We start from the raw sequence: 23990 nt of genomic DNA, 5'->3' as shown, positions 1-23990 counted from the left end.
ATATATATATATATATATATATATATATATATATATATATATATATATATATATATATATATATATATATATATATATATATATATACAATAGAACATTTTGAAAATGCAAGCCTTTACACAACATGGGGCGACAGTGGCTCAGGAGGTAGAACGGTTGTCTGATAGTCGGAAGGTTCCCGGTTAGATTCCCGCTAATGAGCAAGACACTAAACCCCTTTTGCACGGTCACCCTCTGCCGTCAGTGTGTGAATGTGAGGAACAAAATTGTAAAGCGCTTTTGGACAAAAGCGGCTATATAAATGCAGTCCATTTACCATGTATATATACTATAATAGAATATATATATATATATATACTGTATATATATTGTGGCAGATATCACCCCCCCTCTCATGGATATGTGAAGGATGGGAGATATTACTGCCACGGAAGGAGTGGAAACAATTAGGTAGCTGATTAGTACTGATAGAACACACATCTCACACACAGACACCCCAGACGCACACACTACAAATACACTAGGTTAGTCAGAGGTAAGTTGATTGGAGGTGAGGTTGGAGTTGTTGTATTGAGAGAGAGAGATTGTTATATTCAGAGTTTTGTAAGGTGAGAGGTAGTGAGAGGAGAGGTGAAGACGAGAAGGTGTTCATTGTGTACTGGACCTTGGACTGGCTGAGAACCCCCCTTGTGTACTGACCCTGGACCGGACGACTACCCTGATTATTGAACAATCCCTTTTTTTGTACGAGAGCCTGTTTTGACCATCGGACTGTATTATGACCATTCTATTTGCCCATCGAACTATATTCTGCCTATAATCAATAAATATTCTTAGTGATTGATATTGCACTTGTGTGGACATTTGAATTAGCTTGTTTTTGAACCGTGACGAGTCTGAACACCACCAGGCTCGTCACAATATATATATATATATATATTTATATACAATAGAATGTTTTTGAAAAGGCAACACAGCACCACAACCTGTTTGGTAAAATACTCTTTTGATTGTGTTTGTTTGAGTGTGGCCTTAGCTTTTGTGAACCGTGAACGGTGGTTTCGATCGCCCACACTGGGGCGTAAGACGACAGGTTCTAAGATAAGGCAGAGAAGAGAGAATGAGGCACCAAAACCTTGTTCTGAAGCATGAAGAATATCTGAAGCATTAACCCTTTCACTACCGGTAGTGAAAGGTTAACCTTCTGTAGTGTGGTAGTGTAAGAGTTAACCTTCTGTACTGTGGTAGTGAAAGGTTAACCTTCTGTAGTGTGGTAGTGAAAGGGTTAACCTTCTGTAGTGTGGTAGTGTAAGAGTTAACCTTCTGTAGTGTGGTAGTGAAAGAGTTAACCTTCTGTAGTGTGGTAGTGTAAGAGTTAACCTTCTATAGTGTGGTAGTGAAAGGTTAACCTTCTGTAGTGTGGTAGTGTAAGAGTTAACCTTCTGTAGTGTGGTAGTGAAAGGTTAACCTTCTGTAGTGTGGTAGTGAAAGGATTATGTCTGTTTTAATTTAATAAGTGGTCTTTAATGTCAGTAGTGTACCAGAGCGGACTATATTTTTAGGAAGGAAGTTGAAGAGGAGTATCTTGACTTGACTTTGCATTAGTTTGTGGTGTGGTGGGATCGAATCCAGCTGTCAGCGGTGCCTCCGGCTTGGCCGGTCGTCATACTAACACAATTGGCAGTGTCAGAGGGAGGGAAGCCGGTGGGTGGTAATCTGGACGTTGTGGACAGCGACTCCTACAGGTCGGTCAGGGCGCCTGCACAGCGAGGAAGGGATCTGGGTGAGGTAGTGTGACCTCCCACACGTTACACTTCACCAATGAGAGTCCTCGCTGCCAGGTGAAAAGAGGCTGCTGGCTGTCTCCTATGTATCGGAGGAAGCATGTGATAGACTTCAGGGCTCCCTAGACCGGCAAGTAGGGGGCACATGCGTGCAACGACCAGGAAGGGAAGGGGCGAATTGGCATAATGACTAAATTGGCATGGGAGGAAAATACAAGAAAAATAAGAGGAGAAAAAGTGGATAAAAAAAAAAATCAAAGTCACCACAACAGTTTAGACAAGCCCTATCTAATGCTGGGAATGATTCCAAAGGCAACATTACACCGGATGATGTAGTATTAAGTGAATAGTAGTCCCACTGAGATAAGTGACAGACAAGAGCGTGAGACAAGATAACACCCTGGTATTTGTACTTAGTGTTGAAGTCAGAGGTTCTGTGTAGGATTGTTATTAACTGTCTAACTGCATATATATCTGTTTCCACTAGAGGGCGCTCTAGGCAGAGCCACTCAGGTACACTACCATGTGACGTGTATATAAGTAGATGTTTCCTCCCATTTCTTTCTCTCCCCCCCAGTCTCTCAGTAAGAGAGGACTCATGTGTTACTGCACTTACCAAGCCCTGGCAGCACATCACCCCCACCCTCATCCATCTCCACTGGCTTCCAGTCAGGTTCCGCATCACCTTCAAACTCCTGCTCCTCACCTACAAATCCCTCCATGCCCTCGCCCCCCGGTACCTGTCTGATCTCCTCCACCAGTACACTCCATCGCGGAACCTACAATCCTCTGATCTAGGTCTCCTCTCCATCCCTCGCACCAGGTTACGGACTTTTGGGGACAGAGCCTTCAGCGTGGTGTCCCCTACCCTCTGGAACTCTCTCCCCCCCCCGAAATCCGCAACGCCCCAACCCTGGACACCTTCAAATCCGCTCTAAAAACACACCTCTTCACCAAGGCTTTCCCCATCAGTTAGTTTTAGATTAAATTAGGTCCATTATCCCCTACTTTCCCTCATCCCCTCTTCCCCCCCCCCCCTATTTTCCTTGCCCTATTTTTTTGTCCTGATTGTAAAGCGACCTTGGGTTCTATGAAAGGCGCTATATAAATTTGATCTATTATTATTAATTATTATTATTATTATTATTATTATTATTATTATTATTATTATTATTATTATTATTAAACAAGGCTAAAGATGGAAAACCATGCCTCTTGACCACATTATTGTCGCCCTATAGCCGGATTCTGTTATGGGCCCAGATAACGCCGGGGCGAAATAATAAGAATAGGCTAGGTTAGCGCCGGGAGCACCGCGCGGCTAGATGGTAGGCCAACAAGAGCAACATGGAATCCAACACGATGATCCTGCGCGTCAAGAGGAAGCAGGGCACCGACCCCGCAGACAAGCTGCTGGAGCACAAGCGGACCCGCCCGGAGAGCAGCGATCAGAGCCCCGAGGAGGCAGCACCGGGGGAGACGGAGCATGCTGATCACGGCGGAGGCGAGGGGGAGAACCCCACCTTGGAACGCGTGGTGGCCAGAGGGAGGAACAAAGGGCCACCATTCAATGGAAAAGCAGAGAACTACGAACTCTGGGAAGAGCGCATGCTATGCTACATGCACGTTACGGGGTTGAAGGAGACGATCCTGACGGCCCCCACCAGAGAACTGACAGCGGAAGAGCAAGCCCTGGACGACCAGCGGAATGCTAGCGCGTACTGTGAGTTAGCGTCGATGCTTGACGACACCAGCCTGGGGCTGATATTCCGCGACACTAAAGACAGAGGCCGAGAAAGCCTGGGGGTGTTGAGAGAGCATTTCATCGGGCGAGGGAGACCCCGAGTCGTGGCCCTCTACATAGCACTAACGACCCTGAGGAAGGGGCCAATCGAGACTGTGACCGAATACGTCAACAGAGCGGAGTGGATCACAACGCCATTGACGGGTGCCGGAGAAGCACCAAGCGATGGGCTAATGATAGCGATGATAATGATAACCGTTCACACTCCTGGTAACACACGGTTCAACGGACATGAGACTGGGACAGTTCAAGGCTAAGCTAAGGAACTTCGAGGCCTCAGAAGATACCCACCCAGCCGCCGCGGAGACGGGAGAGAGGGTGCTAAAGGCCCGAACGATGCCAAGGGAGAGGACCAGGACCACGACGGAGCAGGCGTGTTGGCGATGCGGAGAGAAAGGCCATCGGAGAAGTAACTGCACAAGGGCTGTCTGGTGTGGCTTCCACAGATCCAAGCGGCACGCAGGCAGAGCGTGCATGAAGAAACCCGACCAGGGCGCACGACACACGCATGGACAAGATGGCGGCGATGGTCGGCGTGAGGCGACGACAGGAGAGTAGCGGAACGAGAGGACTTCATCCCCAGGGCGCAGACGGCGTACGTCATCAGGCCAACGCAGCTGCAACGGGCCCAAAGGAGGGGACTGATCGTGGACACAGGTGCGTCGTCCCACGTCATCAACGACAGGAGTCTGTTCAAGAACTTTGACAGAACTTTCCGCCCGGAGAGACACAGCATGGAGCTGGCAGACGGAAAGCGCACACACGGGTTGGCGAGAGGGAGAGGGGACACACAGGTATACCTCAAGGACAGCGGGGGGCGCCGGCATACAGTGACGTTAAAGAACGCTCTCTATGTGCCATCGTTCCCACAAGGACTGTTAGCTGTGATATCTGCTGCTGCGAACGGGGCCAGAGTGTCCTTCATGGAAGGTAAAAATGTTCTTGTAGAGCCCAACGGTATGCAATTTGACATAGAAGTGTATCAGAGAATGTATTACCTGAAAACAGAGTGTAATGACAATGATATGTGTAAAGTAACCGTCAGCCACGATATTCAGACATGGCATGAGATTATGGGTCATTGTAATTACGAGGATTTACTGAAACTGCAAACAGTGACAGAGGGCATGCACATTGAAGGCGAAAAGCGTAGACCTGATAAAGAATGTGTCGTGTGCATAAAGGGGAAGTTTGCTCAATCGAGAAACAGGAATCCCACAGAAAAAGTAAAAGTACCACTCGCGTTGGTTAACACAGACCTTGCCGGTCCAGTAAGGAACGAGTCCATAGGAGGCTTTAGATATGTACAGTATTTTACAGACGTGTACACAGGGGCAGTGTTTGTTTACTTTCTTAAAGCAAAAAGTGACACACTTAGCCCCTTATGGTACAGTAAGATGTTTGAGGTCTGACAACGGGACTGAATTCACAAACAGAGTTTCAATCACTGTTGAGGAAGAACAGGATAAGACACGAGACGTCATGTCCATACTCCCCACACCAGAACGGAGTGGCAGAGAGAGAATGGCGCACCCTTTTCGAGATGGCTAAGTGTAAGCTAGTAGGCAGTAACTTACCTAAGAGCCTATGGCACTATTCAGTACAAGAAGCCGCCTACACCAGAAACAGGTGCTTCAATAAGCACACGGGCACCACCCCATATACAGCACTGACAGGAAAGAAGTGTAATCTAGCCAGAATGCACCGTTTTGGATCAGAGTGTTATGCGTACCTGCAGGACAGAGGAAAGCTAGAGTCCAGGTGTGTAAAAAGGCTCTTTGTAGGGAACGACAAGGGAAGCCCCGCTTTCCTGGTGTATTATCCCGGTAAAGGGATAGTGCAGAAACACAGGCTAGTCAAGTTTGTTACAAAGACAACATGTGAGGGTGAGACACAGACAGAGGAGCCAGAACTGGACTCCAAAGTAAGGTGTGTAGAAACCGAGACACATCAGCCCAGTGTACTTGGCACAGTCGTGCAGACAGACAGTCAGCAACCCCCAGAGGGCGATGACGAGGAGCACCCGAGGGTGACGTCAAGTGCCCCAAGCAGTGGGAGGTATCCCTCGAGGGAACACAGACACCCAAAGTATCTGACAGACTATGCTCGGAAAGGGAGTGACGAGGAGGACAGTACACCCATCACCGTTGATTACTGCTACAGGGTAGTCAGTGGGGTCCCGCAGACCTTTAAAGAGGCCATAATGTCCCCTGAAGCAAGTAAATGGGAGAGAGCGATGGACGAGGAGATGAGGTCCCTAGAGGACAACCACACCTTCACTCTCACCAAATTACCGGAGGGCAGACAGACAGTGGGAGGAAAATGGGTGTATTCAATCAAGGAGGGAATTGAAGGCCACGATAAATACAAAGATAGGTTTGTAGCTAAGGGTTTCAGTCAGAGGGAGGGGATAGACTATGGTGAAACATTCTCCCCCACAGCCAATCTGACCAGTGTAAGGGTAGTGGTTCAGAAAGCAGCTGATGACAATCTGATTCTACATCAGATGGATGTGAAGACAGCCTATCTGCACGCACCCATAGATAGGGAGATCTATATGGAACAACCCGAGGGTTACGAAAAGAGAGGAGAGAAGTTTGTGTGTAAGCTGGAAAAATCCATTTACGGCCTAAAACAGTCTGGGCGAAATTGGAACGAGATGCTTCATACATGCCTTATCAAAGATCACTTCCTACAGAACCCAGTAGACCCCTGTGTTTACTCGAGGGAATCAAAGGAGTCGGGGAAAGTGATCATCGTCATCTGGGTAGACGATTTGATCATAGCAGCGGACAACACCAGGAGCCTAGCTCAGGTGAAAGAGATACTCTCCAATAGACCTTGGGAGGTTAAAACACTTTCTAGGTATGGATTTTGAGCAGTCTGCCAATTGTGTAACAGTATCCCAGAAGAGATATGTGGAAAAGATTCTGAAACGTTTTGACATGCAGGAATGTAGGACAAGGGATACACCATGTGATAAAAAGCTGGACTACCAGGAGGATGCTCAGAAACTGACAGATGTAAAAATGTACAGGGAGGCAGTGGGTAGCCTCATCTAATTGACTTGTGAAGCCGAATATATGGCTCTAGCTATGACCATACAGGAGTGTATCTACCTGGAACAACTGCTCGAAGGGATGGATACCTATGTATATAAGAAGACTGTTGTTTATGAGGACAACCAGGCAACCATTGCGATTGCTAGAAACCCTGTGTGTCGGCAGAGATGTAAACATGTCGATATAAAATATAATTTCATTAGATCTGTCATCAGAGAAGAAAGGATGACACTGATGTATTGTCCCACGGACGACATGGTAGCAGACGCAATGACGAAACCTGCCTCCAAATTGAAATTGAAGAGATTTGCAGAGGCCATGTTTGGTGTGTAAATATTGACTGTCATGTATCTTTTGATGTTTTTGGGGTATATTATTTCCTAAAATGTTTTTCAAAGAAGTTATCCAGTATGTTAATACAAACCTAAGTGGGAGTGTTGAAGTCAGAGGTTCTGTGTAGGATTGTTATTAACTGTCTAACTGCATATATATCTGTTTCCACTAGAGGGCGCTCTAGGCGGAGCCACTCAGGTACACTACCATGTGACGTGTATATAAGTAGATGTTTCCTCCCATTTCTTTCTCTCCCCCCCAGTCTCTCAGTAAGAGAGGACTCATGTGTTACTGCACTTACCATGTGAATAAACAAGGCTAAAGATGGAAAACCATGTCTCTTGACCACATTATTGTCGCCCTATAGCCGGATTCTGTTAACACTTAGGTTGCACTTTAGTTTGTATATTGTATATTGTATATTTGTATATAGTGTTGGGACTTATTCCTCTTTGATTGATTGATTGATTGATTGATTGATTGATTGATTGATTGAAAACTTTATTAACAGATTGCAGAATGGGTACAGTACAGTACAGCTCAATACACACAATTGTTAAGGGGATGCAGACCAGAGAAAGACGTTCATCTTGTTTACATCAGGGTCCCCCATTTTCTTTCACTTACCTTTTTCTTTACTGTATGAAGCACATTCTCAGAGGGGCTCACACATTTACATTTACATTGAGTCATTTAGCTGACGCTTTTATCCAAAGCGACTTACAAGTTCTGTACGACAAGTCAGCAGGAAGGGTACAACTCTATCAGCTGAGTAACAATGTTCATCAAACAGTGCTGAAACTTGGGTGCTGCAGTGTTGAGTGCAAAGACATATTAGTATAGTAGGAGGAGTGCATGGTAGTATAGGAAAGTAAGAAGTTTGTTTTTCTTTTTTTCTTCTATTTCAGATATTGATTGATAAGACGTGTGTTTTTAGTTGACAGCGAAATATTGGTCGGGATTCGGCTGTCCTAACTGTGGTGGGAAGCACAGAACCAAGCATTTCACTGTAATGTACATGTACTTTATACGTGACAAATAAAAGCAAACTTGAAACGTGACACTTGGTGCCAACAGGACTAGAGACCCATTCTAACAGTGACAGGGCAGGCGGGGGGGGGGGGGGGGGGGGGTGTTATCTTGTGTTTCACACTCTCTTTGACTAGAGTCTGAATGGAGTCACGACACTGGCCTTTATTGGGTAACATAGCAACGCGCCAACACAAAGAGAACAACAACAACGGCAGGCAAAGTACAATCACCTGGAAAGGAAGGACGCCGGTTGCGGTAAAGTTAGCGCTCGGAATCTGGATCATGGGGTTATAGTCGCTCCAGAGCTGTGGCTTTTATCTCCCCGAGCGAAGGCCGGTCGGCGTGGGCAGCGTGTGTGTGTGGACTTACGCTCCCTTTGAATGTGATGAGGTCAGGAGAGGAACCGTTTTATAGACCGGGTCACGTCGCTCTGGAACGAGCTGCCTCTGCATGTCAGGCAGGAGCCCCACCCCCCACTCTGCAGGTGTTTAAAATCACGCCTCAAAAACACATTTATTTCCTTTGGCTTTTGTATTTTCACACAGTTAGAGAAAACGCTGCCTTTTTTAATGTGACATATTGTATATCAATCAATCATCTTTATTAACGGACACAGGGTCCACAGAGTAAAAAACACACTTAAACATAATCAACCAATTACATCACAATAAATAAAAAACATAAACCAATAGCAGCTCTACAACAGTATCAATATTTGCAGATACAGGACTGGTATATGCTTTATTGTGGGTTTTTATCTTTTTATCTTTTTTATCCTTTGGTCAACTTTGTTGTTTTAAATAAAGTGCTTTATAAATAAAGTGGATTGGATTGGATGTGTCCAGGGGAGGAAATTAGGCCACTTTACTCGCCAATTGCGAGTATTTTTTACGTTTGGCGAGTAATTCATGAAGAGCACTCGCCAGTCTGGCGAGTATTAGTAATTACAAAACAAAACAAAAAAATCATTCTGCAATCTGCTGATTCGCTCACTGGCACAAACCGAACTCTGACTCCCCCCTTGATTCCTCCCATTTGCGCCACATAATAATCAGACCATAACCAATGAACATCATCGTTGTACAGATGCGCTCTAAGCTCCTCCAATGAACACTCATTTTCTAGAAGATGCCGCCCATCTAGGGGAAGTGGACAGACCACTGCGCGCAGACCTACAAACTCCTGCCACCGGCAGCCGGCTTGACAACGTAGACAAACTTACAAAAACACATCAGTGGATGAAAATAATTGCATGTAGAGTCGTCGCTTTCGGATATCAGTGCGGTCTGACATGGGGGCGAACAACAGCACGCGACGCGTCTCCTTCGAGTCGGATGAGAATGACAAGTCAACCAGCATTAGCCGGCTAGCTACCTAGCATGTAACAAGCTACCATAACGCGCATTCAACATAGTGGACGACTATACTGAGCGGCTTTGCTTAAATGCAGCCGAGTGACATTTTATTATTACCGGGGTTCCCCCCATATCACCACTCGCCCATATGCCCTTCACAACGGTGATGTTGTCATACTTGGCATTCAGAATACACCTGCTGAACCCCTAGCGTTGTTGATTCGGTTCCAATGTATTGTCATCTTACAGCACAAGTACAGTACAACCAGAATACATTTGCCATACAACCAGAGTGCAAATGTAACAAGTCAAGTTCAAGTTGTTTTATTTAGCTATTACATTACAGTGAAATGCTTGGTTCTTTCACTGCCCAACTCAGTCCAACCTAAACCAGCCCAACCCAGGATTGATTGATTGATTGATTGATTGAAAACTTTATTAACAGATTGCAGAATGGGTACAATACAGTACAGCTCAATACACACAATTGTTAAGGGGATGCAGACCAGAGAAGGACTTTCGTCTTGTTTACATCAGGGTCCCCCATTTCAGTCCTGTTTGCTTAATGCCTTGTCCACTTCCTCCACACTCCAATATGCCCTTCAACCCTGCTCCTGTCAAACCTGCTCTTTCCATTCCCTCCATCATGTCCCCCCTTTCTGATGAATATTTCCTGCACTTAAGAGTCAGACACACATTCCTAGTAGTTGAGCTGTGATGAATGAATGAATGAAAACTTTATTTAACAGATTGCAGAATGGGTACAGTACAGTACGGCTCAATACATGCAATTTGTTAAGGGGATGCAGACCAGAGAAAGACTTTCGTCTTGTTTACATCAGGGTCCCCCATTTTCAATTCATTTTCAATTCATCATTCAGTATAACCTAGACCAGCCCAACCCAGCATCTTTCACTGCCCAGTTCAGCCCAACCCAGTCCAGAATAGTTCCCTCTTTCATGTTAATATGTGATTTAATGATGTAATATTTTGAAGAGTAGAGACAGTGTGATTAATTTACTATGATTGAAAATCAATTTAGACGAAGACGTACAAAGAAGTAATTATCACAATTAGCGATTTTTTTTGTCTGGTAAAAAATCTGTTTGGCTGGTAAAAAAAATCAGATACTCGCCAGTTGGCTGGTAAGCCAAAAAGTGAGTTTCCTCCCCTGGATGTGTCCTGTTTTTGTAATCGAGCTCCACATTATACACGTTGATTCCTCGCTGGTCCCCTGCTGCGTCTGTAACACTGTGCTGCGCTACGCTACACACCTGCTACACACCTGCTGCTAGCTACACACCTGCTGCTACTACACACCTGCTGCTAGCTACACACCTGCTGCTAGCTACACACCTGCTGCTAGCTACACACCTGCTGCTACTACACACCTGCTGCTACTACACACCTGCTGCTAGCTACACACCTGCTGCTAGCTACACACCTGCTGCTAGCTACACACCTGGCTACACACCTGCTGCTAGCTACACACCTGTTGCTAGCTACACACCTGCTGCTACTACACACCTGCTGCTAGCTACACACCTGCTGCTACTACACACCTGCTGCTAGCTACACACCTGCTGCTACTACACACCTGCTGCTAGCTACACACCTGCTGCTACTACACACCTGCTGCTAGCTACACACCTGCTGCTACTACACACCTGCTGCTAGCTACACACCTGCTGCTACTACACACCTGCTGCTAGCTACACACCTGCTGCTAGCTACACACCTGCTGCTAGCTACACACCTGCTGCTACTACACACCTGCTGCTAGCTACACACCTGCTGCTACTACACACCTGCTGCTAGCTACACACCTGGCTACACACTTGCTGCTAGCTACACACCTGCTGCTAGCTACACACCTGGCTACACACCTGCTGCTAGCTACACACCTGTTGCTAGCTACACACCTGCTGCTACTACACACATGCTGCTAGCTACACACCTGCTGCTACTACACACCTGCTGCTAGCTACACACCTGCTGCTACTACACACCTACTGCTAGCTACACACCTGCTGCTAGCTACACACCTGCTGCTACTACACACCTGCTGCTAGCTACACACCTACTGCTAGCTACACACCTGCTGCTAGCTACACACCTGCTGCTACTACACACCTGCTGCTAGCTACACACCTGCTGCTACTACACACCTGCTGCTAGCTACACACCTGCTGCTACTACACACCTGCTGCTAGCTACACACCTACTGCTAGCTACACACCTACTGCTAGCTACACACCTGGCTACACACCTGCTGCTAGCTACACACCTGCTGCTAGCTACACACCTGCTGCTACTACACACCTGCTGCTAGCTACACACCTGCTGCTACTACACACCTGCTGCTAGCTACACACCTGCTGCTAGCTACACACCTGCTGCTACTACACACCTGCTGCTAGCTACACACCTGCTGCTACTACACACCTGCTGCTAGCTACACACCTGGCTACACACCTGCTGCTAGCTACACACCTGCTGCTAGCTACACACCTGCTGCTAGCTACACACCTGCTGCTAGCTACACACCTGCTGTTACTACACACCTGTTGCTAGCTACACACCTGCTGCTAGCTACACACCTGGCTACACACCTGCTGCTAGCTACACACCTGCTGCTACTACACACCTGGCTACACAGCTGGCTACTCACCTGCTACTACTACTCACCTGCTGCTAGCTACACACCTGCTGCTACTACACACCTGCTGCTAGCTACACACCTGCTGCTACTACACACCTGCTGCTACTACACACCTGGCTACACACCTGCTGCGCTACACACCTGCTGCTACTACACACCTGGCTACACACCTGCTGCGCTACACACCTGCTGCTACTACACACCTGCTGCTACTACACACCTGCTGCTAGCTACACACCTGCTGCTAGCTACACACCTACTGCTAGCTACACACCTGCTGCTAGCTACACACCTGGCTACACACCTGCTGCTAGCTACACATCTGCTGCTAGCTACACACCTGCTGCTACTACACACCTGCTGTTACTACACACCTGCTGCTAGCTACACACCTGCTGCTAGCTACACACCTGCTGCTAGCTACACACCTGCTGCTAGCTACACACCTGCTGCTACTACACACCTGGCTACACACCTGCTGCTAGCTACACACCTGCTGCTAGCTACACACCTGCTGCTAGCTACACACCTACTGCTACTACACACCTACTGCTAGCTACACACCTGCTGCTAGCTACACACCTACTGCTACTACACACCTACTGCTAGCTACACACCTGCTGCTAGCTACACACCTGCTGCTAGCTACACACCTGCTGCTAGCTACACACCTACTGCTACTACACACCTGCTGCTAGCTACACACCTGCTGCTACTACACACCTGCTGCTAGCTACACACCTGCTGCTACTACACACCTGCTGCTACTACACACCTGCTGCTAGCTACACACCTGCTGCTAGCTACACACCTACTGCTAGCTACACACCTGCTGCTAGCTACACACCTACTGCTAGCTACACACCTGCTGCTACTACACACCTGCTGCTAGCTACACACCTGCTGCTAGCTACACACCTGCTGCTAGCTACACACCTGGCTACACACCTGCTGCTAGCTACACACCTGCTGCTAGCTACACACCTACTGCTAGCTACACACCTGCTGCTACTACACACCTGCTGCTACTACACACCTGCTGCTACTACACACCTACTGCTAGCTACACACCTGGCTACACACCTACTGCTAGCTACACACCTGCTGCTAGCTACACACCTGCTGCTACTACACACCTGCTGCTAGCTACACACCTGCTGCTAGCTACACACCTGGCTACACACCTGCTGCTAGCTACACACCTGCTGCTAGCTACACACCTGGCTACACACCTGCTGCTAGCTACACACCTGCTGCTAGCTACACACCTGCTGCTAGCTACACACCTGCTGCTAGCTACACACCTGGCTACACACCTGCTGCTAGCTACACACCTGCTGCTAGCTACACACCTGGCTACACACCTGCTGCTAGCTACACACCTGCTGCTAGCTACACACCTGGCTACACACCTGGCTACACACCTGCTGCTAGCTACACACCTGCTGCTAGCTACACACCTGCTGCTAGCTACACACCTGGCTACACACCTACTGCTAGCAACACACCTGCTGCTAGCTACACACCTGGCTACACACCTGCTGCTAGCTACACACCTGGCTACACACCTGCTGCTAGCTACACACCTGCTGCTAGCTACACACCTGGCTACACACCTACTGCTAGCTACACACCTGCTGCTAGCTACACACCTGGCTACACACCTGCTGCTAGCTACACACCTGCTGCTACTACACACCTGCTGCTACTACACACCTGCTGCTACTACACACCTGCTGCTAGCTACACACCTGCTGCTAGCTACACACCTGGCTACACACCTGCTGCTAGCTACACACCTGCTGCTAGCTACACACCTGCTGCTAGCTACACACCTGCTGCTAGCTACACACCTGCTGCGCTACACACCTGCTGCTAGCTACACACCTGGCTACACACCTGCTGCTACTACACACCTGCTGCTAGCTACACACCTGCTCCTACTACACACCTGCTGCTAGCTACACACCTGCTGCTAGCTACACACCTGCTGCTACTACACACCTGCTGTTACTACACACCTGCTGCTACTACACACCTGCTGCTAGCTACACACCTGCTGCTAGCTACACACCTGCTGCTACTACACACCTGGCTACACACCTGCTGCTACTACACACCTGCTGCTACTACACACCTGCTGCTAGCTACACACCTGCTGCTACTACACACCTGCTGCTACTACACACCTGCTGCTACTACACACCTGCTGCTACTACACACCTGGCTACACACCTGCTGCTAGCTACACACCTGCTGCTAGCTACACACCTGCTGCTAGCTACACACCTGCTGCTAGCTACACACCTGCTGCTAGCTACACACCTGGCTACACACCTGCTGCTACTACACACCTGCTGCTAGCTACACACCTGCTGCTAGCTACACACCTGCTGCTAGCTACACACCTGGCTACACACCTGCTGCTAGCTACACACCTGGCTACACACCTGGCTACACACCTGCTGCTAGCTACACACCTGCTGCTAGCTACACACCTGCTGCTAGCTACACACCTGCTGCTAGCTACACACCTGGCTACACACCTGCTGCTACTACACACCTGCTGCTAGCTACACACCTGCTGCGCTACACACCTGCTGCTAGCTACACACCTGCTGCTACTACACACCTGCTGCTAGCTACACACCTGCTGCTACTACACACCTGCTGCTAGCTACACACCTGCTGCTACTACACACCTGCTGCTAGCTACACACCTGCTGCTACTACACACCTGCTGCTAGCTACACACCTGGCTACACACCTGCTGCTAGCTACACACCTGCTGCTACTACACACCTGCTGCTGCGCTACACACCTGCTGCTACTACGCTAGCTACACACCTGGCTACACACCTGCTGCTAGCTACACACCTGGCTACACACCTGCACCTGGTTAACCTTCTGTAGTGTGGTAGTGAAAGGTTAACCTTCTGTAGTGTGGTAGTGAAAGGTTAACCTTCTGTAGTGTGGTAATGAAAGGTTAACCTTCTGTAGTGTGGTAGTGAAAGGGTTAACCGTATGTAGTGTGGTAGTGAAAGGGTTAACATTCTGTAGTGTGGTAGTGAAAGGTTAACCGTATAGTGTGGCAGTGAAAGGGTTAACCGTATGTAGTGTGGTAGTGAAAGGGTTAACCGTATGTAGTGTGGTAGTGAAAGGGTTAACATTCTGTAGTGTGGTAATGAAAGGTTAACCGTATGTAGTGTGGCAGTGAAAGGGTTAACCGTATGTAGTGTGCAGTGATGGGCAGTAGCTAGCTACAAGTAGCGACGCTACATAGCTTAACTACAATTCTCAGTAGCGTGATGGTAGCGTCGCTACTTTTTAACCAGGGTAGCTGTCTCTGTAGCGGAGCTATTTATAAAACGAAGTAGTGACGTAGCGACGAGGAAACGCTACACGCTACTGTCGGGAGAAACAGTCTAGACTAGAAGATTTGTGAGGAGAAAAAAAAACTCCCCATAAAAAAACCACTATGATTGGTTGGTTGGTTTAGATATGAGTATGACGACTCACGATTGGGTATGGTAGGCCAAAACATTACGGGTAGGCCAATCAGAGGCAGGATAGGGCGGGACTCCAACCCGCAAAGCAGGAAGTGAAAATCAAAACACAGACGTACTGAATGAATGCAATTTAACGGATTACATGAACCAGTCCGCGCGAAATGGCAGAGGGGTTCGATGGCATTGATGAAGATGATGATGTCAATAACAACAATGCCTCTCCATGGCCCTATCTGGGACACATTTATGAGTTTGACTGAAAAAACGGCTAAAACATATGCTGCTCTCAACACGTCCAGCACTAACTTGAGAACACATTCAGGTGAGCTGATGAAAATCAACTGTTCCCAAACAGCACACAAGTCAGTACACTTTTTGTCAACAGCTTTAACTAACAGATAGCTGCTATCATGATGATGTTTCACTGTAGGCAGAAAATGAACAATATTATGGGGGTGGAGAAAAGAAAAAAAAGAGGGAAAAGCAGTGGTTCTCAACCTGTGGGACAGGACCCCCAGGGGGGGTCCCCACATGATTTTGGGGCCATGGAATGTTTTGTGAGTTACATATTTAAATACATTTGGTCATTTAGCTGACACTTTCATTCAAAGCAACTTACAAATTGTGTACAACAAGTCAGCAGGAGTGGTACATATCTAGCAGCCAAGGATAAGTAGTATTGTTTGTCAGTGTCAAGCTTGAGTGTTATACATACTGTAGTAGTATAGACATATTAGCATAGTTGGTAGTAGTATATACATGGTAGCATAATACTAGTAAAATGAAGTAAAACAGTTACAATTCAGATATTGAAGAAGTGTGTTTTTGGTTGATAAAGTGGGCAGGTTTCAGAAGATGCAGAGTTTAAGGATAAATAATACATAAAGATAGAATAGAAAAGAAAAAGACCATTACTGCATCAAAAGTAATCAACAAACTATACTATAAAAACTGATAAAACCAAATGGTCTCTTTCTTTTCTTTTGTAGAGGCTGCACCCAGCTAAATACCACCCACTTGCCTTCCTGGATTTTGTACATAATACAAGTTCATGTTAAAAGGATGACACAAAAAGCCAGACCGAGGGCTTGTTTCAGTTTTATAATAAACAATCAAACTGAGCATTTTTTGCCTGCCTATTTGTTTGGTGGAAACTTGATCATGAAGTAAAAAAAAAAAAAAAAAAAGTAGTGCCGATGTAGCTAGCTATTTTTGCCATGTTCTTGTAGTGTAGCTTGCTACATTTCTCTGGGGATAGCTTCCATTGTAGTTGAGCTATATTTAATCGAGAGTAACTTGTAGTGTAGCTTGCTACATTTTCCAAGTAGCTTGCCCATCACTGGTAGTGTGGTAGTGAAAGGGTTAACATTATGTAGTGTGGTAGTGAAAGGGTTAACTTGTATGGACTACTTGCCAGTAGTGTAGTGGATGCAAAGCTATTCGTTTACTTACCGAGGCCCGTGGTCGGAGTTCTGGCCGAGTTCTGAGTGAACCAGAAAGACAATAGGGGTCTCTGAACCAAAAGGTTTTCATCCACACCACAACATGCAGGTAAAAAGGGCTCCCATTTCCAGTGGTGGAAGTTTTTTTACTCAAGTACTATACTTAAGTATAATTTCGAGCTACTTGTACTTTACGTGAGTATTTTCATTTGAAGGAACTTTATACTTTCACTCCACTACATTTCAAAGGAAATATTGTACTTTTTACTCCACTACATGTATCTGAACCCATCAGTTACTAGTTACTTTGAAGAAAAAGATTTTCCATAGAAAACATGGCAAATATGTATGAAGATTATATACTTATATACTCACATTTGAAGCCTGTCAACTTCAAGAGAACGTAATCAGAGCAGCATAACTGGACCACGTACCACTTTAACATAACCTATAATCAGAGCAGCATAACTGGACCACGTACCACTTTAACATAACCTTTAATCAGAGCAGCATAACTGGACCACGTACCACTTTAACGTAACCTTTAATCAGAGCAGCATAACTGGACCACATACCACTTTAACATGACCTTTAATCAGAGCAGCATAACTGGACCACATACCACTTTAACATAACCTTTAATCAGAGCAGCATAACTGGACCACGTACCACTTTAACGTAATTTTTAATCAGAGCAGCATAACTGGACCACGTACCACTTTAACGTAACCTTTAATCAGGGCAGCATAACTGGACCATGTACCACTTTAACATAACCTTTAATCAGAGCAGCATAACTGGACCACATACCACTTTAACAAAACTTTTAGAGGTCAATGGATCGAGAATTGAATGCTCCCAAGCACTGGAATACACAAACATCATGTAGAATACATACTTTTACTGTAGATATTGAAGTACATTCAATAGCAAATACTTCTCCAAATACTTTTACTCAAGTAGAATTTGAATGGAGGACTTTTACTTTTACCAGAGTACTCATTCATCAGGGTATTTCTACTTTTACTTAAGTAAAGGAACTGTGTACTTCTTCCACCAATGTATGACATTTAGACTAGGTCTTCAACATGAATGGAAGTGAGTGAGAAACCTGACACCTGGGAGGAATGCTGGTGTTGACAGCAGACGACAGGGTCAGCAGTGGCCACTAGTTTACTAGTAGATTACTTTAGATAGAGGTAAGACTGCTAGTTTACTAGTAGAGGACTTTAGATAGAGGTAAGACTGCTAGTTTACTAGTAGATGACTTTAGATAGAGGTAAGACTGCTAGCTTACTAGTAGATGACTTTAGATAGAGGTAAGACTGCTAGTTTACTAGTAGATGACTTTAGATAGAGGTAAGACTGCTAGTTTACTAGTAGATGACTTTAGATAGAGGTAAGACTGCTAGTTTACTAGTAGATGACTTTAGATAGAGGTAAGACTGATAGTTTACTAGTAGATGACTTTAGATAGAGGTAAGACTGCTAGTTTACTAGTAGATGAATTTAGATAGAGGTAAGACTGATAGTTTACTAGTAGATGACTTTAGATAGAGGTAAGACTGCTAGTTTACTAGTAGAGGACTTTAGATAGAGGTAAGACTGCTAGTTTACTAGTAGAGGACTTTAGATAGAGGTAAGACTGCTAGTTTACTAGATGACTTTAGATAGAGGTAAGACTGCTAGTTTACTAGTAGATGACTTTAGATAGAGGTAAGACTGCTAGTTTACTAGTAGATGACTTTAGATAGAGGTAAGACTGATAGTTTACTAGTAGATGACTTTAGATAGAGGTAAGACTGCTAGTTTACTAGTAGATGACTTTAGATAGAGGTAAGACTGCTAGTTTACTAGTAGATGACTTTAGATAGAGGTAAGACTGATAGTTTACTAGTAGATGACTTTAGATAAAGGTAAGACTGCTAGTTTACTAGTAGAGGACTTTAGATAGAGGTAAGACTGCTAGTTTACTAGTAGAGGACTTTAGATAGAGGTAAGACTGCTAGTTTACTAGATGACTTTAGATAGAGGTAAGACTGATAGTTTACTAGATGACTTTAGATAGAGGTAAGACTGCTAGTTTACTAGTAGATGACTTTAGATAGAGGTAAGACTGCTAGTTTACTAGATAACTTTAGATAGAGGTAAGACTGCTAGCTTACTAGTAGATAACTTTAGATAGAGGTAAGACTGCTAGTTTACTAGTAGATAACTTTAGATAGAGGTAAGACTGCTAGCTTACTAGTAGATGACTTTAGATAGAGGTAAGACTGCTAGTTTACTAGTAGATAACTTTAGATAGAGGTAAGACTGTTAGTTTACTAGTAGATAGAGGTAAGACTGCTAGTTTACTAGTAGATGACTTTAGATAGAGGTAAGACTGCTAGTTTACTAGTAGATAGAGGTAAGACTGCTAGTTTACTAGTAGATGACTTTAGATAGAGGTAAGACTGCTAGTTTACTAGTAGATGACTTTACATAGAGGTAAGACTGCTAGTTTACTAGTAGATGACTTTACATAGAGGTAAGACTGCTAGTTTACTAGTAGATGACTTTAGATAGAGGTAAGACTGCTAGTTTACTAGTAGATGACTTTACATAGAGGTAAGACTGCTAGTTTACTAGTAGATGACTTTACATAGAGGTAAGACTGCTAGTTTACTAGTAGATGACTTTAGATAGAGGTAAGACTGCTTGTTTACTAGATGACTTTAGATAGAGGTAAGACTGCTAGTTTACTACTGTAGATGACTTTAGATCAGACCTGGGCATTGTACGGCCCGCGGGCCGTATGGGATGATTCTGACCGGCCCGCAAAAGATTACATGATAATAAAAAATAAAAATAAAAAAATATATATATATATATTTTTTTTACTTTTTTCTTTTCATGTCAACGTTCACACGCACAATATACGCTTACCTAGGATTTTACTTGATTCAACAACAAAGCAGTCGGGGCAAGCCGAAAACGGTCGAAATTGTGGTTATTTGAAGTTTGGATTTCTTTTTTCACAACTGAGGTAGGTAGATTAATCCCTACTGAACACACAACTGCAGGGCAAGGGCATTTTTGCTCATGAAATGCATAGCCATGTGAAAGCCTTCATGACAAAGTTGCAATTAATTTCAAGGCAACTAGGCAGCAACAATCTCAAACACATGAAAACCCTAAAAGAAGTCAAACCATCAGCTGATCACCGGCACAGGTACTCATCCATGTTGGGAGCACTGCATGATGAATTTTCAAGGCGTTTTCAAGATTTCAAAACGGTTGAGGATGAAATGCAGCTGGTTTCCTCTCCCTTTACCTGCAGTGTTGATAGTGCACCCACTGATGTTCAGCTTGAACTCATTGACCTGCAGTCTGATTCACTACTGAAAGAGCACTTTAAGTCAGCATCACTGCTAGAGTTCTACTCTGCTCTCAAGGAGGGGAACTTTCCAAACATGAGGAGACATGCTCAGAAGATGTTGGTTCTCTTTGGATCCACCTATATGTGAACAGACATTCTCAGTCATGACGTTTACCAAGTCCAGGTACAGATCCTCTCTCATTGATGAACATCTGGCAGCTGTACTTCGCATATCCACCTCAGACATGCAACCTGACTTTGATGGACTTGTTAAAGCTCAACAGAGACTGGATTTATCACACTAAATGAAAAAAAAGAGCTGTAGAACACTAAAATGTGGAAATATAACAAGTGAAATGGGACACTTGATCTTTTTTTTTTCTTTTTTTTGCACAGTTCTGAAAACATTAAATGTTTAATATAGGCATGTAAAGTAAAAAAGGCTACTGGGACACTTTTCTTTACACAGTTCAGTGACATGTCTTGTTTATTTTGGCTATAAGATGATGTGATGTCTTTAGAAAGCTAAGAAAATCCTTGTTTCAATAGTATATGAAACTCAAAATAATAACTTTATTTGTATAGCACTTTTTCATACATGCCCTTTGTTATTAATGTTTCACATTTTGTTTATCATTTTGGAAATAAATTCTATTTGAATAAATTATATTTTTGAAAGCTAACCTCACCTTTTAATTGCCAAATAATAACATACACTCTTACCAGGGGTCAAAACAATGCCATTTACTGCTTTTTATATAGAAATAAAATGTATATTATGCATAATTGAGTTTGGAATTTTGGCCCGGCCCTCCAACATATTTTCAGTTGCTCATTCGGCCCCCCGGGAAAAATAATTGCCCACCCCTGCTTTAGATAGAGGTAAGCCTGCTAGTTTACTAGATGACTTTAGATAGAGGTAAGACTGCTAGTTTACTAGATTACTTTAGATAGAGGTAAGCCTGCTAGTTTACTAGATTACTTTAGATCAGGGGTCTCAAACTCAATTTACCTGGGGGCCGCTGGAGGTAGAGTCTGGGTGAGGCTGGGCCGCATCAAATATTCCACAAAAAAAGGGTTTCAAGTATTCCAATTTTTATTATGTATGCATCAGATAATGGCTTCTTGTGTTTAGCCAACACCCATGCCACTGAGTGAGGACTTGGTTGCTTTTTATCGTTGTGACATAACTTTAACAATAATTCTGCTTGCAGCTTGATATGATGATTTCATTCCATTTATTTTTGTGGATCTCTGAGCTGAAAGGTTGCTAGTTTACTAGTAGATTACTTTAGATAGAGGTAAGACTGCTAGTTTACTAGATGACTTTAGATAGAGGTAAGACTGCTAGTTTACTAGATGACTTTAGATAGAGGTAAGCCTGCTAGTTTACTAGATGACTTTAGATAGAGGTAAGCCTGCTAGCTCACTAGTAGAGGACTTTAGATAGAGGTAAGACCGTAAGAAACACTACTGAAGTTCTATTAAATGGAATACAGCTTTAAGCGTACCCAGCCGTCTGCAAATTGATTCCAAAGATCAAAACTCCACACGTTGAATCTGTTTTTTTATTGACACTGGTTGACATTTGAATCTTCTAGAGAACAGGAGAAGAACTCTGCCTTGGTTTTTTTTCCTGTGACGTGCTCCTCAAACCTCTTCCACATTTAGAGCAGCGAGTGGAACAGACAGACTCACACTCGCTGCACGTCCCGGGCGAACGCCTGGTAGTCTGGAGAGCGTCTGGGGAGACAGTGCCGCACTTTCACTCCGTCTCCGTCTGCTCGCACAAGGCAGGGCTGTTCTGCCTCCGTAGCTCAGAGGCTGCGTGGCTCCAAATACAGATCAAAAAGACCCCCAGTAACAAGGTCCTCCTGTCCTGCTGCCAGGGGTCGGTCATCCTCCCGTCCAGAGGTCCAGACCGGCCCGACCCCCGAGGGGCTCCGTACACGGAGGACTCTGCTTGCATTGCTGATGTTAACAGTGTAACAATAATATTTCTGTACAGAATCTCGATGGCGTTTGCTATTGCCCCCGAAGACGTGACAAGAAGAGAGAGCGGTCGTCTGGTGATCAGAAAGGTTCCCAGTTCAATTCCAGCTCCTCCCGGCAGCGCGTCGAAGTCTCCTTGAGCAAAGACACTTAACCCCTTAATTGCTCCTGATGAGCAGGTTGGCACCTTGCATATGGTTGCCTCCGCCGTCAGTGTGTGAATGTGTGTGATAAAAGCGCTTTTGGATAAAAAGCTGTTATGTAAATGCAGTCCATTTACCATTTAGCTTTACCGTGATGTTTATATTCGTCGTACATCGCTTTGAAACATGCAGATAGCGTATATTTCTGTATGATGTGAAATGGATCAAATAGATGTGTACATGAAGTCAGAACAGTATGATAGTACTGCCTGATTCTACAGCCTGAATAAATAGGATGTAATAAAATAACATAACATAGCTTTTGATCTTCACCCACACAGAGTAGGTCATTATTATCATTGTACCGGCATTCGTACCTGTTTTTTTCTCTTAACTGTGACAAGCTGAAGATGGTAATGCTGCCCTTTACAGGCGAGCATTCGCTCTTCATCTTTCATGTGCAATATTGTTTTTCTTTTTTCTTTTGTATGATGTCTTTTTTGGATGATTGTAATAAGTTAGGTTGTTGTATTGTGTATATACTGAATGTGCGTTGCGTGTGTGTGTGTGTATAATATATGTATATGTATGTGTATGTATGTATACGTGTATATGTATGTGTGTATACAGTACATGTACTGTATATATGTGTGTGTGTGCGTGTGTATGTATATTTGTATGTGTGTATATATTGATATGTGGGACTTCATACCCCAGGAAAACTAGCTGGTGCCATTGGCATCAGCTAATGGGGATCCTTTTTAATAAACAATAATAAAAAAAACTCAGCATAAACGTGACAACGGTCCATCAGAGTGACCGTGGTGATCGCCGTCCTCCGTCACCGCTGCCAAACCTCATTGGGGGAAAAAAAAATTATAATAAAAACGTTCCGCTCATCTTTTGCTCTTGGTGAGATCCTCACCTGAGGGGAGGCTTTAACCCCGCGGTCACCAGGGAAACGTGTGCGTTCCTCATTAAGCTGCAACAAGCTCTTGTCCTCGACCCTGGTGGTGGATCCACGGGTTCATCTGCAGTGAACAGCTTGGGGTTCTAAAGGCACGAGAGGCTGCTTAATTCTTTCTATATCCTACGGCAGATGAAGCACGCTTTCTAAAAAGCCAACCAGATGCGAGAGGGAGGGGTGGTGGTTGGGGGGGGGGGGGGGGGGGGGGTCTGTACGTTTCATCCACCAAGTGTCGAGATTCCAGGAGGAGCGGCCATATTTGTCGTCCAGACAAAGGGCGGCTTTTGTGGAGTTCCTTGGTACTTTGAGGTGTCAGAACCTCATCTGTGTTCCACCCACCGGTCCCACAACATGTATGTCCCTTTTCCAGAGAGGAGGTTCTCTTCTCGACGGGCCTCAGTCCTGTCCAGCAGAGAGGAACCGTGCAAGAGATCACCAACTCCTCCCCTGTGGGAACAAGAGAACAACAGCTGTCACATCACAGGACCGAGTCTCCCCCCCCCCCCCCCCATACACACTGTTATCCCACAGCTATCCCTCCCTCCCT

The 23990-nt window shown here is 45.1% G+C and overlaps 1 protein-coding gene across 1 annotated transcript in view; it reads right to left on the bottom strand.

Moving 5' to 3' along the window:
- Positions 1-23761: 23761 nt before the first annotated feature.
- btc (betacellulin, epidermal growth factor family member) overlaps positions 23762-23990 on the bottom strand; it is a 52903-nt gene continuing 52674 nt past the window's right edge. The window contains exon 5 of the mRNA XM_084325978.1: positions 23762-23890. The gene's annotated coding sequence lies outside the window, so the exon portion shown is untranslated. The remainder of the gene's footprint in view (positions 23891-23990) is intronic.

Source organism: Notolepis coatsorum (genome assembly GCF_963971535.1).
Source record: "Notolepis coatsorum genome assembly, chromosome: 12".
Lineage (NCBI taxonomy): Eukaryota > Metazoa > Chordata > Actinopteri > Aulopiformes > Paralepididae > Notolepis > Notolepis coatsorum.
Note: the sequence above shows the minus strand (reverse complement) of the source record. Positions and strands in the feature narration are given on the sequence as shown.